Genomic DNA, 14,773 nt, shown 5'->3' with positions numbered 1-14,773 from the left:
TGGACAATGACCCAAAACATAAAGCCAAAGCAACCCAGGAGTTTATTAAAGCAATGAAGTGGAATATTCTTGAATGGCCCAGTCAGTCACCTGATCTCAACCCAATTGAGCATGCATTTCACTTGTTAAAGACTAAACTTCAGACAGAAAGGCCCACAAACAAACAGCAACTGAAAACCACCGCAGTGAAGGCCTGGCAGAACATCAAAAAGGAGGAAACACAGCATCTGGTGATGTCCATGAGTTCAAAACTTCAGGCAGTCATCGCCAACAAAGGGTTTTCAACCAAGTACTAGAAATGAACATTTTATTTACAATTATTTAATCTGTCCAATTACTTTTGGTCCCTTTAAAAACAGGGTGGCACATGTTAAGGAGCTGAAACTCCTAAACCCTTCATCCAATTTTAATGTGTATACCCTCAAATGAAAGCTGAAAGTCTGAACTTCAACTGCATCTGAATTGTTTTGTTTGAAATTCATTGTGGTAATGTCTAGAACCAAAATTAGAAAAATGTTGCCTCTGTCCTAATATATATGGACCTAACTGTACATACAGCTCTGGCAAAAATTAAGAAACCAATGCAAAATTTTCAGTTTGTCTGATTTTTCTTTTTATGGGTATATTTTTGAGTAAAATGTAAATTGCTCTTTTATTCTATAAACTACTAACAACACGTCTTCGAATTTCCAAGCACTACATTTTTTATTTATTTTCAGAAAATGAGAAATGGTCTCATAACTTTTAATTTTTCTGTTCACATAGCCGTTTGATGGCTTGTACGAGTTGAAGTTTTGTGTGATACCATTCAGTTTAACATATAGAAATGGGTGGAAAAAAATAAATAAATTCAATTTTTTGGGATTTTTTTTTTAAAGGGAATCTGTCACCCCATTTTTTGCTTATAACCTGCAGCCACCACCATCAGGGGCTTATCTACAGCATTCTGTAATGCTGTAGATAAGCCCCCGATGTAACCTGAAAGATAAGAAAACAAGTTAGATTACACTCACCGGGGGATGGGGTCGGGTGCAGTGGGTGTCGCGGTCCAGTCCGGCGGCTCACATCTTTATATGATGACGTCCTCCCTCGGCTCCTGCGCAGGTGTACCTTATCTGCCCTGTTAAGGGCAGAGTAAATTACAGCAGTGCGCAGGCGCCGGGAAAGGTCAGAGAGGTCCGGCGCCTGCGCACTGCAGTACTTTACTCTGCCCTCAATAGGGCAGAGAAAGTACACCAGCACAGGAGCCGAGGGAGAAGTAAGAAGGACAGCATCCTATGAAGATGGGAGGCGCCGGACCAGACGCCCAGATGAGTATAATCTGAAGGCCCTGTTACACATAACGATGTCCCAGCGATCCCACCAACGATCCGACATGGATGGGATCGCTGGGACATCGTTGGGCTGATCGCTGGTGAGCTGTCACATAGACAGCCCCTCCAGCGATCAGGACTAGCGAGCAAGCTGGTTTCTAATGTAAATCTCGGGTATCCAGGAGCCGTGGCTCTTGGATATCCGCTGTTTACCTTGCAAACCGGCGTACACGCTGGTTTCCAAGGTAAACATCGGGTATCTAAGAGCCGCTCGGCTCCTGGATACCTGCTGTTTACCTTGGAAACCAGCGTGTATCCCGTTTTCCAAGATAAACAGCGGGTATCCAAGAGACACGGCTCCTGGATACCCGATGTTTACATTAGAAACCAGCGTCGCTGATCTCTGGTCTCGCTGCCACACGCAGCGATGCGTGCTGGCCAGCGATCAAATAATGGCCCAGGACGATCGAACACGATCAGCGATACCCAGCAGGGGGGCCGGTCGCTGATCGCCCGTCACACAGAGATCTCGCTGGCGAGATCGCTGTGGCGTCACAAAATCAGCGATCTCGCTAGCGGGATCGCTGTGTGTGACGGGGCCATTACTTGTTTTTCTTATCTTTCAGGTTACATCCGGGGCTTATCCATAGCATTACAGAATGCTGTAGATAAGCCCATGATGTCGGTGGCCGCAGCTTATAGGCCAAAAATGGGGTTACAGATTCCCTTTAAGGTGTTAGCTCTGCAGTAAAATTACCATGGTGACTATGATTATGGCAATACCAATATTTATTTTTTATCTTACTACTTTTAAATAGTTGCAAACTTTTTATAAGAAACAAAAATTAGGTTTGTGTCGCCATTTCCTGCGACCCATAACTCTTTTGGGTGAAGGTGAGATGACCAAAAAAACAACAATTCTGGTATTTTTCTTTCAAGGGTGTGTCTTATATGGGCTAAACAATGGTATACTTTTATAGATTGGAATTTGCGGATGCACCTATATAAAAAATTTTTACAGTTTTTTTTTTTAAATTTTAGATATACAGTTGTAGCCAAAAGTATTGACACCCTTGCAATTTTGTCAGATAATACTCAGTTTCATCCTGAAAATTATTGCAAACACAAATTCTTTGTTATTATTATCTTCATTTAATTTGTCTTAAATGAAAAAACAAAAAGAATTGTCCTAAAGCCAAATTGGATATAATTCCACACCAAACATAAAAAGAGGGTGGACAAAAGTATTGGCACTGTTCGAATAATCATGTGATGCTTCTCTAATTTGTGTAATTAACAGCACCTGTAACTTACCTGTGGCACATAACAGGTGTTGGCAATAACTAAATCACACTTGCAGCCAGTTGACATGGATTAAAGTTGACTCAACCTCTGTCCTGTGTCCTTGTGTGTACCACATTGAGCATGGGGAAAAGAAAGAAGACCAAAGAACTGTCTGAGGACTTGAGAAACCAAATTGTGAGGAAGCATGAGGAATCTCAAGGCTACAAGTCCATCTCCAAAGACCTGAATGTTCCTGTGTCTACCGTGCGCAGTGTCATCAAGAAGTTTAAAACACATGGCACTGTGGCTAACCTTCCTAGATGTGGACGGAAAAGAAAAATTGACAAGAGATTTCAATGCAAGATTTTGCGGATGTTGGATAAAGAACCTTGACTAACATCCAAAGAAGTTCAAGCTGCCCTGCAGTCCGAGGGTACAATAGTGTCAACCCGTACTATCCGTCGGCATCTGAATGAAAAGGGACTGTATGGTAGGAGACCCAGGAAGACCCCACTTCTTACCCCGAGGCATAAAAAAGCCAGGCTGGAGTTTGCCAAAACTTACCTGAAAAAGCCTAAAATGTTTTGGAAGAATGTTCTCTGGTCAGATGAGACAAAAGTAGAGCTTTTTGGGCATCAACATAGAGTTTACAGGAGAAAAAAAGAGGCATTCAAAGAAAAAAACACGGTCGCTACAGTCAAACATGGTGGAGGTTCCCTTATGTTTTGGGGTTGCTTTGCTGCCTCTGGCACTGGACTGCTTGACCGTGTGCATGGCATTATGAAGTCTGAAGACTACCAACAAATTTTGCAGCATAATGTAGGCCCCAGTGTGAGAAAGCTGGGTCTCCCTCAGAGGTCATGGGTCTTCCAGCAGGACAATGACCCAAAACACACTTCAAAAAGCACTAGAAAATGGTTTGAGAGAAAGCACTGGAGACTTCTAAGGTGGCCAGCAATGAGTCCAGACCTGAATCCCATAGAACACCTGTGGAGAGATCTAAAAATGGCAGTTTGGAGAAGGCACCCTTCTAATATCAGGGACCTGGAGCAGTTTGCCAAAGAAGAATGGTCTAAAATTCCAGCAGAGCATTGTAAGAAGCTCATTGATGGTTACCATAAGCGGTTGGTCGCAGTTATTTTGGCTAAATGTTGTGCAACCAAGTATTAGGCTGAGGGTGCCAATACTTTTGTATGGCCCATTTTTGGAGTTTTGTGTGAAATGATCAATGTTTTGCTTCATTCTCTTTTGTGTTTTTTTATTTAAGACAAATTAAATGATAAGAATACCAAAGAATTTGCGATTGCAATCATTTTCAGGAAGAAACTAAGTATTATCTGACAAAATTGCAGGGATGTCAATACTTTTGGCCACAACTGTAGGAAAAGGGGGTGATTTAAATTGAGGGTTTTGCTTTACTTGACCAAATTCCATAACAGCAAGACTGGTGAAATAGAGGACATCAGTGTACAGATACGAGTTCTGGAGAAACTACTGTCACCCTCCCTCCGCCCAGCAATATAACAGTCGTATGCCATAAATCTATAGAACTACTCTATGTGAAATATACAATATATACAGTCAATTTGCTACTTTGCACTGATGTTCTTTTTTTTGTTTAGTTTACTTTGTCGTTTTTACTGGACTCATGGAACTTTGCACTTCAGGTTTCTATGTACATAATTGAGCATACGTTCCAGCATTTAACAGAGCATTGTTTATACAACCAATAATTTCATGCTTGTGGCTCAAACAAAAACAATAACTTTTGCTATAAACTCACCTCCATGAAATATATGCACTTATGACAAAGTTCACCGCTCTTAGTTATCTTGTTTAGCATAGCATCAAGCAAACAGACATGCAATAATACTCATTAACACTCACCTACCAGACCCTACATCGCTGCCTGTGTCCCCTGCCGGTCTCCCGGCTTTCTTTTATAGTGTTTGGTGTCACGACCACTGATTGGCAGCAGCATTCATTTATTCAAGCTATGAGGCAGAAGAAGCAATACCACTTTCAGCGCAGAGAGAATGTAAAGATTTCTCCGGATCAGTAATCACGATTGGCTGTAATGGTCACTTGTTATCAGAGGAAGCCAGTAGACCGTTGGTGTGGTAGGTGAGTATGTGTTCTTTTAATGTAGGCCCATTTTTAGTGCAAATAGATGGAGTGGACTACTCCTTTAAGAGCTCCATTGCTTTAGCCATGACACTCTCAAAGGATAGCACCTTCGACACTGGTCAGTTTGTGACATTTCTGATCTGCTCTGGTTATTGTAAACCGGAACATTGCCTACTGAAAGGCATAGTGCCTGCTGTAATATTAGGTGAGGAAAGGTTTATGATCTAACGGCTCCCTAAGTCCCTTATTTCTTATTGTCAAGGGTAAAATTAATGAGACATCAACAAAAGACTTGAACTCCAATGTGCCATGACGTGTACATATATACAGCTCTTGCAAAAATTGAGAGACCACCACATCAAAACCCTGTCATGGGCAGCCCATTCTCCTGACCTCAACCCCATTGAAAAACTCTGGAATGTAATCAAGAGGATGATGGATAGTCACAAGCCATCAAACAAAGAACTGCTTACATTTTAGCGCCAGAAGCCGTGTGAAAGACTGGTAGAAAGCATGCCAAGACGCATAAAAGCGGTTTTTAAAAATCATAGTTATTCCACAAAATATTGATTCCTGAACTCTTCCTGAGTTAAAACATTAGTATTGTTTCTAAATGATTATGAACTTGTTTTCTTGCATTATTTGAGGTCTGAAAGCACAGGTGTTTTTTTTTTTTAACATTTTGACCATTTTCTTTGTCAGAAAAAAATAAAAACTATTGCTTGGAAATTCGGAGACATGTTGTCAAGTTTATAGAATAAAATAACAACTTACATTTTACTCAGATATATACCTATAAAGAGAAAAATCAGAAAAACTGAACATTTTGAAAGTGGCCTCTTAATTTTTGCCAGAGCTGAATTTATATCTTGGTAAGGTGTAATTTACCACTCCACAATGTACAGCTGCTCTGCAGGTATGGAGCAGACATGCGCCCATCGATTGTGAGCCAGTCCTTCTCATCTGGCATCAGTGACCAATATCACATCAAAGTTTTAAAGAGGTCCATTCAGCTCTCCTGAAATATAAGTTTAATAAGAAAAGCCCTATATTGTAACAATTCTGTATCATATTTTCTTAGAATTCTGTGCTGATGATCTGTTCCTCTACGATAGAAAATTATAAATAATTTGGCAACTAGCGGCACCATTCCCATTGAGAGTGTTATGTCCCTACACACATTAACCAATGAGAGTTGACCATCAGCTTGTGTAAGGACACACCTTCAAACCCACGGGAGCCGTGACACCCCGCTGTCAATTAAGTCATGAATTTCTTAGAGGAATGAAGGAGTAACGGCACAGCACAAGAGTAATGAGAAAAGATGAACCCGAATTTTTAATTTAATGGGAACTACAAGTACTTACTAAAACATTTTAGGAGAACCAATCAAACCAAATACTGATTCATTCCTTAAAAGGCTTTTCCTGGACTTTGATATTACAACAGGTCCTCAGTATCGGCTTGGTGGTGGGGTGTTACACCCAACATTTCCACCAATCAGCAGTTTGCAGCTCCTGCGGGGCTGGATCCACACATCCTAAGCATAGGTTATCAATGCTTGAGTTCTCATTTCCAAATATTTTTTTCTGAACAAGGGTTTTTCTGAAGGCCTCTAGTTTAATTATTTCTAGTATAATAATATTTTGTAGTTTCTTCTTACCTAGTAGTCCTTCTTTCTGCAGGAGAATGTCTCCTTTTCTGCATACGAGTTACTTATGTTCTGACTTGGCTTGTGGGCAGGTCTACTTACAGACACATTGTGCTTTCACAAATTGTCTTAGTTTATCTGTAAACATGGCTCAATAGGAATGATATTGTTATTGTACATAAAAAAATTGGGAAGCCATTGCTATGTGTTTGCCGACTCATCTATCACTTGTCATGCTTTACTGTTCTACAAGGCCATAAAGGGGTTGCTCCTAATTAGAAAAACATGGCTGCTCTTTTTCAGAAACAGTATCACCCCTCTGCTTCTGGAAAAAGCAGCCACGTTTTAATCCTGAACAAGATAGATAATACGTATCTGATCATTTCAGGTCTCACTGCTGGAAGGCCCATTGATAGTTTAGTACAGTGTTTGGCTATTTCTTTTTACTTATTCCAGTTTTTTTTTTAAATTCAAGTTTTTTATTTTTGTGCTTAGAAAGTACAAGAAAATACAATACAAATAATAGAGGGGGTAAAATATAGCTATATATGCATAGCTACAGTACATTGGGGGTATAGGGAAAGTTTTACATCATAATCCTGATCAAACATATATTTTTCCATTTGAAAGATAAAGAGAGAGGGAGCGGACCACGACAGACCACCAGTCAATAAATAGAGTGTGATTATGAACATTCTTGTGACGACATCCCGGATAATCTTAGTTGAGGGCTACATGGTAGGCGTCAGAGTTTTGGAAATCCATCCAATCCCTCCAAATCATACAGTATCTATTAACATCAGCCGGTGAGAGGGCAATCTGATGCTCCATCCCATTTAGGAGAGAAATCTCCGCAATCATTCCTCCACAGTGGGTGGCGTAGTGCTTTTCCAATGCCGTGGAATGACATTCCTAGCCGCCTGTATTAGGTAGCCTATTGACGACCCATATACATGCGTTTACTTATTGGTGACATTGATAGGAGAAGGGCTTCTGGCTTATTGGGGGTGGTCAGACCAGTTATTTTCTTAATCGAAGGAACCACCTTTGCCCAAAATGTATTTATTTTAGGGCATCCCCACCATATGTGTGACATTGTCGTGTTTGGCTATTTTTGACCGTTCCTTTGAATGGAGCAACAGACCACTGAAACTGGGGTCATGAAATCCATATTCTCATTAACGATGAAAGTCCCATTTAGTGGGACCCCTAGCAATCAAACACTTTTCACCTGTCCTTTGGATGTGTGTTAAGTGTTGATTTTTGGAAAACCCTTTAATGTTTTTAATTAGTATGATAGGCATTCAATGAGCCTAATTTAGATCGTGTTCACATCTACATAATGACTTCTGTTTATTAAAGCCACATCTCTGTCCATTGTATGAAGGACACCAACTGCCCCTATTGATTTTCTGTCCTGTGTTTTGACAGCAAGATCTGTGCTGTTTGCTATGCTGTTCTTCATGTCAAAGTGGATATAACTGCTGATAAAAGTCATCGAACTCTAAGTGACCAGAAGGCTGCATATGGACAGAGCCTTATAGTAATCGGCTATGTCACAAGAATACTGATGAATGGCAGAAATGAGTATGAGGAGTGAGACGAGTGATAGTGATGATGGCTGAAATGCTTTGTATATGCCCAATTTATGCTAGATGGATTCAGCCGAAGCACGCAGCATTTCCTATTTCATAATGTCTTGTTCCCATTCAGAGGTGCAGAAGTTGGGCGTACAGTCATGACTGGCAAACCTCCACGTGGCGATGTGTATACAGCACCTTTATTTCAGTTAGCAGTAAGGTGTTTTGCATGTCTTGTTATATCAAATATTCCAGAAAATTACATTTAGTACACGATGTCTTTTTCTTTCCTTGCTATGAATACTTTTATTTCAGCAGTTGCAGGTGTGTTTATGTAAGTAACCCGTCAAAAGAGCATTGTTTTTTTTTTATTAATTGTTTTGGCAGCAAGAGTCCCATTGACGCACTGTTTTAACAGTAGCTCTATAAAGGTACTCTAATGACATAGTGTCAGAATATCATGTGTTTATCTGACTTGACATTACCTATGGGGATTTCACATGATCTGATGCTCTCTAGGTCTTTAGAAGTATTGTTTACTTGATTTTTCAATGGAGATTATCTCACCTGGTGTGCGATAAGGTACTGTCACACTTAGCGAAGCACCAGCGATCCTGACCAGCGATATGACGCGGTCAGGATCGCTGGTGCATCGCTAAGTGGTTGCTAGTGAGCTGCCACACAGACAGATCTCACCAGGGTCGGGGGTCGTTACTTACCTGTCAGATGAGGCGATCCTGACGTCCTCCCGCCCGCGCGTCGCTCATCGTCACAGCAGGATCCCAGAAGGAAGCTGATGACGAGAAACAGTCCAGGACATTCTCGCGCGATCAGCGATAACCAGCGGGGGAGCGGTCGTAGGTAAGTATCAGGCATAGTGATATCGCTAGCAATATTGCTTTAACGTCACAAAAACCAGTGACGTTATAGCGATATTGCTAGCGATATCACATAGTGTGACAGGCCCTTTAGGCCATAAGGAAGTATTGTTTACTTAGTTTTAGCTACGGCAATCTTAGAAGATCTGGTACCGTCTTGGTCTTATAGTTTTTAAGGTTGAAGTTAGACAAGTTGTAGGTTCAATTCGATGGTCTTAACATGTTGATGCAGGGAAAGTCAAAAACCTTGAGACAGCTGCTAATTGCCCCATATTAGGAAAGATATTCCTTCCCAACTCCCCATACAGTAATCAGACTAGATCCCCGGATCAATATCCTATTATAGAATTTAGTATTCATAACCTGTCATATTATATCTCACAAGAAAGGTATTCAGGCACTCGAACCTTTTAGTGAATCACCCATTACTTCATCAAGTGACAAATAGTTCCATAATCTCAGTGGTCTTATAGTAAGGATTTGCTTCTGTTATTATTATGATTAAACCTTCTTTCCTGTAGACCAGCAGTCCCCAACCTTTTTGACCTTGAGAGTCACATTCAGCACTGAGAGGGTTGCGAGCCACATTCAGCTCTGAGAGAGGGTCACGAGCAACATTCTGTTCCTGTCCCCCTCAAAGTAGTGTAAACCAAAGCCTCCATTAAAGGTATAATGATAACCAAAGCTTTTCCACAGAAATCACTCCAAAGCAGTACACTGAGATCCAGGGGTTCTCACAAAACCCCCATTCAGTATTCTCCCATCAAGGACTAGAGAATGTTTTACTACCAACACACTGTCGCATCCAGCTTCAAGAACCATACCTAAAACATATCTAAACCCCAAGACCAGTAAATGTGCATCCATATATGCTCTTCTGTGCAGGGCTACTCAAAAATTCACTATTTTGAGATGCACTCTTCATAACTGTTTGCTAGACCTGGACCTAATGCACCAAGCCGACAAACAGTCGTGAGCCACAATTCCTGGGACCGTGAGCCACATGTGGCTCCCGAGCTACAGGTTGGGGACCTCTGCTCTAGACATAGAGGATGTCCTCTTTTCACCATTGCAGGCTTTGGTTTAAAAAGATCATTAGCGCTGTTCTGTCACTTCATATATTTGTACATTGTAATAAGATTGCCCCTAAGCCTTATTTTTTTCCAAACTAAGTAACTCCAAGTTTGATAATCTGTCTTGATATTGCAGTTCACCATTCCCTTAATATCTTTGGTCGCTATTCTCTTCCCCGCTGCACTAGTGCCTTGTATAGTGACAAAACCATGCTCTTGTTACTAGCACATATGCCTCTTTTAACCCCTTTACCCCCAAGGGTGGTTTGCACGTTCATGACCGGGCCAATTTTTACAATTCTGACCACTGTCCCTTTATGAGGTAATAACTCTGAAACGCTTCCATGGATCCCACTGATTATGACACTGTTTTCTCGTGACATATTGTACTTCATGTTAGTGGTAAAATTTAATTCAAATAACTTGCGTTTATTTGTGAAAAAAAACAGAAATTTGGCGAAAATGTTGAAAATTTCGCAATTTTCCAACTTTGAATTTTTATGCCCTTAAATCACAGAGATATGACAGACAAAAAACTTAAGTAACATTTCACATATGTTTACTTTACATCAGCACAATTTTGGAACCAAAATTTTTTGTTAGGAAGTTATAAGGGTTAAAATTTGACCAGCGATTTCTCATTTTTGCAACACCATTTTATTTTTAGGGACCACATCAAATTTGAAGTCACTTTGAGGGGTCTATATGATAGAAAATACCCAAAAGTGATACCATTCTAAAAACTGCACCCCTCAAGATGCTCAAATCCAGATTCAAGAAGTTTGTTAACCCTTCAGGTGTTTCACAGGAATTTTTTGAATGTTTAAAAAAAATGAACATTTAACTTTTTTTTCACAAAACAAGTACTTCAGGTCCAATTTTTTTTATTTTACCAAGGGTAACAGGAGAAATTGGACTGCCAAAGTTATTGTTCAATTTGTCCTGAGTATGCTGATACCTGATATGTGGGGGGAACCACTGTTTCTGCGCATGGCAGAGCCCAGAAGGGAAGGAGCGCCATTTGACTTTTTCAATGCAAAATTGGCTGGAATTCAGATCGGAAGCCATGTCACGTTTGGAGAGCCCCTGATGTGCCTAAACAGTGGAAACCCCCCACAAGTGACCCCATTTTGGAAACTAGACACCCCCCAAGGAACATATCTAGATATGTGGTGAGAACTTTGAACCCACAAGGGCTTCACAGAAGTTTATAACGTACAGCTGTACAATTAAAAAATCATTTTTTACACAAAAATCTTTTCACCCCCAATTTTTATTTTCCCAAGGGTTATGGGACCCTAAACCTTATTGTGCAATTTGTCCTGAGTACGCTGATATCCCATATGTGGGTGTAAACGACTATTTGGGCACATGGCAGAGCTTGGAAGGGAAGCAGCGCAATTTGACTTCCAGGTCACCACCTGACAGCACACTGGAGGATGTCCTTATCCGCTGTGGGACAGGAAACCACGAGAGCTTAAAAGAACCCTCCCCTTACTACCCTTCAGTGTGTTTTCCTGTCCCACTGCGGATAGGAACGACAAGAGAAGATCCGACCGTTCCACGCAGATGGTTAGGATCGGGGGGCCCAGCCTTTCCCTTCCTACCTCAAGAATTCTGCTGCTGACACCCGGCAGAGGGTCCCTCAGCTCATCCAGTGTAGCGCTGCTCCTGGAGATGGGGTCGCTTCCTCCTGCCGGGGGCTCTCAACCCCCGACGCCGATGTCCCTGAAGCCCGGGCCGCCTCTGTGGAGTTCCGCTGGCCCCACAAGCGGACCCTGGCATTGGATCACCGCAGCCTCCCCCCCCCATGGGACACGGACGGGACTGGAGAGGGGCACATCCCTACAGGGAACGCGGCCGCGTCACTTCCATCCGTGTCACTTCCGGGCCGCGTCATCAGGGCCGGGACGTGTCAATTCCGGCTGCGTAAGCCGGGGCGCATCACTTCCGGGTCGCGGGCGGCTTCTGGGTTGCGACCGCCTGGTGACTCAGAGGGGGGCAGGCGTCTTCTCCTGTGGAGCGGATCGGCAGTGCAGACAACAGGCGTGGTCACAGCCACAACAGTCCTCCCTATCCAAGGATGGAGGACCAAGCAAGGATGGAGATGGGACCGGAGAGCCAGGGTCACGTGAGTAACCTCAGAAGAGGTCACTACAGGGCCCCAGTAAGGCAGACCCCCACAGAACGTGTATTTTATATGTTTCCAGGGGGGGACCTCCGCCTCAGAAAGGAAGGAGCCCAGGAGGAAGGATAAGAAGTGTCCGGTTTGCTCTAATAAGCTAAAGGACACGTGGGAAAAAGCCCTCTGTGACGCATAGTGGGGGAAGAGCAAGCTACACTCATGTGTAACATCAGGGCGATGATTAGGGAAGAAATGCAGTTCTCAGTGTCAAGCCTGGCCATTCCCCAGACCCCGCAGCAGGTGAACCCCCACGCATCCAGAAAGAGGCAGAGGGAGTCGGACACCTCTTCTGAGGACATCAGACGCAGAAGAGGAAGAAATCAGAGGAAAGGGGAAGGAAATATCTTTTTTCATCCTGGGATATGGACGAACTTTTGGGGGCAGTGCGGCAGACTATGCAGATCGAGGCACCCCCGGCTACTCTCTCAATACTGGATGAAATGTTTGGGGGGTTGCGCTCCCAAACTTCAGTGGTCTTGCCAGTAAACACCCATATATGGGCGATGATACTGGACGAGTGGGAGAAAGCAGAGAAGAGACTGACTATCCCCAGAGACTTCAGACTTCGCCTGCCGTTTGACCCAGAGGAAAGTATCAGCTCTTTCGTAGACCCTGTTACAACCAGAGAACGGAATACAGAGGGAAGGGGAAATCGGGTCGATGGAGCTACTCCAAAGGGGGTGAGGGCAAAAGTAGGAATAGGGATACCATCTTCTCCGGCCCAGGGTCCAGCTCCCGAAGAAAATGACGCCACCAGAGTAGGGGGTCGGTTGCTCAAGTTCGGGAGAGAATGGCAGGAGTGTCAGGAACACCGCACTGAACTTGCTCACTGAGCCAGTGGGCATGTCCTGAGTAAAGTGAAACAGTGCTCAAAGATACCTGTGGAGCGGGCAGCAACCGAGTAGATGCGTACTTCAGAGCCGCAGGACCTGAAGCACGTGACTGCTAGAGGCGTGGCCTAAACTCCACAGAGCTAGGAGCTGCAAGAGAATTCCTAGCAGAGTAACTGCAAGACAAAGTTACCAAGGGGCATAGACAGGGAGAATAGTCAGGACGTAGCCAATGAGTCACACACAGATATAGCTGCAAGGTACCAAAGGGGCGAGCAGAGAGTAGTCAGGTCACAGGCAATGAGTCATACACATATAATAACGCAGTACAAAATCAACAGGAAAACTCACAACGGGAAACAGAGCCGGGTCAGAACCATATAAACAAGCTATAGCAACAAACAGGCACATGGGGGTCAGCACACTAGGCCAAAGGCAAAAGTATAACTGGCAGGGATTGAAGCTTCCCAGGGGTTTAAGAAGCTCTCCCAGAACCAGAAAGAGGCCACAATCATTAACCCCAAGTGTGCAGGTCAAAACCTGCACAGAGCTCCAGACATTAACCCCCGGTGTGCAGCTCAAAAACCTGCACTGGGATCATAACAAGGAGGTTACCACCAGCCCCTGGGTACTACCGGTCATTTCGCAGGGGTACAGGATAGAATTCAATTCCCTCCCCCCGAACAGATTCTTAGTGACCAGCTCTCGACTCATTTCGGCTTCCCCCATGTGGTTGGACATCCAGGATCTCCTGGAGATAGAGGCTATTGTTCCGGTACCCACCCAAGAAGAGGGGAGAGGACACTACTCGAACCTCTTCTCGATAAGAAAACCATCGGGGGAGACCAGAACGATAATAAATCTCAAGCCCCTAAACAAGTGGGTAACATACAAGCACTTCAAGATGGAATCAATAAGATCCACGATTCCTCTTCTGGGAAAAGCAGTGGTAATGTGCACGCTAGATCTAAAAAGCGCGTATTACCACGTTCCCATCTACCCAGACCATCAAAAGTATCTCAGGTTTGCGGTCGAAAGGGACGGCAGGATACACCACTACCAGTTTCGCTGCCTCCCCTTCGGCCTAGCATCAGGCCCAAGAGTCTTCACAAAATTAATGGTAGAGGTAGTGACCTACCTAAGAGCTCGAAACGTCACAGTGGCCCCTTACTTAGACGATTTCTTAATCGTAGCCGATTCGGTAGCCCAGCTCAGGGTCGACTGTCAGTCTTCAATCTCCACGCTGCAGAGGCTGGGTTGGATCATAAATTGGTCAAAGTCAGCTCTCATACCCAAGCCCAGAATAAAATTTTTGGGGGTCATGCTAGACTCAGAAAGAAGAATGTCCTATCTACCAGAGGAAAAGCAAGCCAGCATGCCAAAGAAGATTTGTCAGTTTTCAAAGAACCGGGTATCAATCAGACGAAATGAGAATCCTGGGGTTGATGACCTCGTGCATTGCCTGCGTCAGGTGGAGTCAATTCCTCTCCCGCGATTTACAACGGGCGGTCCTAGCGTCCTGGGACAGGAAGCAGAACTCACTAGACAAGAAAAGAAACTGGGGAGACTGGGCGAAAGCTTAGAACAAGGATGAATGCTCATCGTCACACAATAAGAGAAAAAAGAATGGATCTACCTGTGGCAAAACATTTCTGTATCCCTGATCACAGCAGCGTGGATATGAAATTACTGGTATTGAAAGGTAACTTCAATTCTCAGAGAGAGAGACGAGTTTGGGAGTACAAATTTATGACGAACTTTGACACTCTCAGTGCTGGAATGAATGGCATGGATTTATGTCTTTTTACATCAATTAAGGAATTTCCTTTTAAAACTAGACCCCAATCAGAGG

General features: G+C 43.4%; 2 protein-coding genes across 6 annotated transcripts in view; one reads left to right on the top strand and one right to left on the bottom strand.

Moving 5' to 3' along the window:
- IDUA (alpha-L-iduronidase) overlaps positions 1-14,773 on the top strand; it is a 214,126-nt gene that overhangs the window by 35,593 nt on the left and 163,760 nt on the right. The gene's annotated exons all lie outside the window — the stretch shown is intronic.
- Positions 1-14,773, bottom strand: part of SLC26A1 (solute carrier family 26 member 1) — a 61,644-nt gene that overhangs the window by 28,191 nt on the left and 18,680 nt on the right. The window contains exon 1 of one of the 2 annotated variants that reach the window (XM_073542210.1): positions 6,388-6,445. The exons of the other annotated variant lie outside the window; for it this stretch is intronic. The gene's annotated coding sequence lies outside the window, so the exon portion shown is untranslated. Of the gene's footprint in view, positions 1-6,387; positions 6,446-14,773 lie in introns of those variants that run through there. 2 annotated transcript variants of the gene reach the window in all.

Source organism: Dendrobates tinctorius, unplaced genomic scaffold, assembly GCF_039654945.1.
Source record: "Dendrobates tinctorius isolate UK_male_01 unplaced genomic scaffold, ASM3965494v1 ptg000011l, whole genome shotgun sequence".
NCBI lineage: Eukaryota > Metazoa > Chordata > Amphibia > Anura > Dendrobatidae > Dendrobates > Dendrobates tinctorius.
This window is presented reverse-complemented; position numbering and strand designations above follow the sequence as displayed.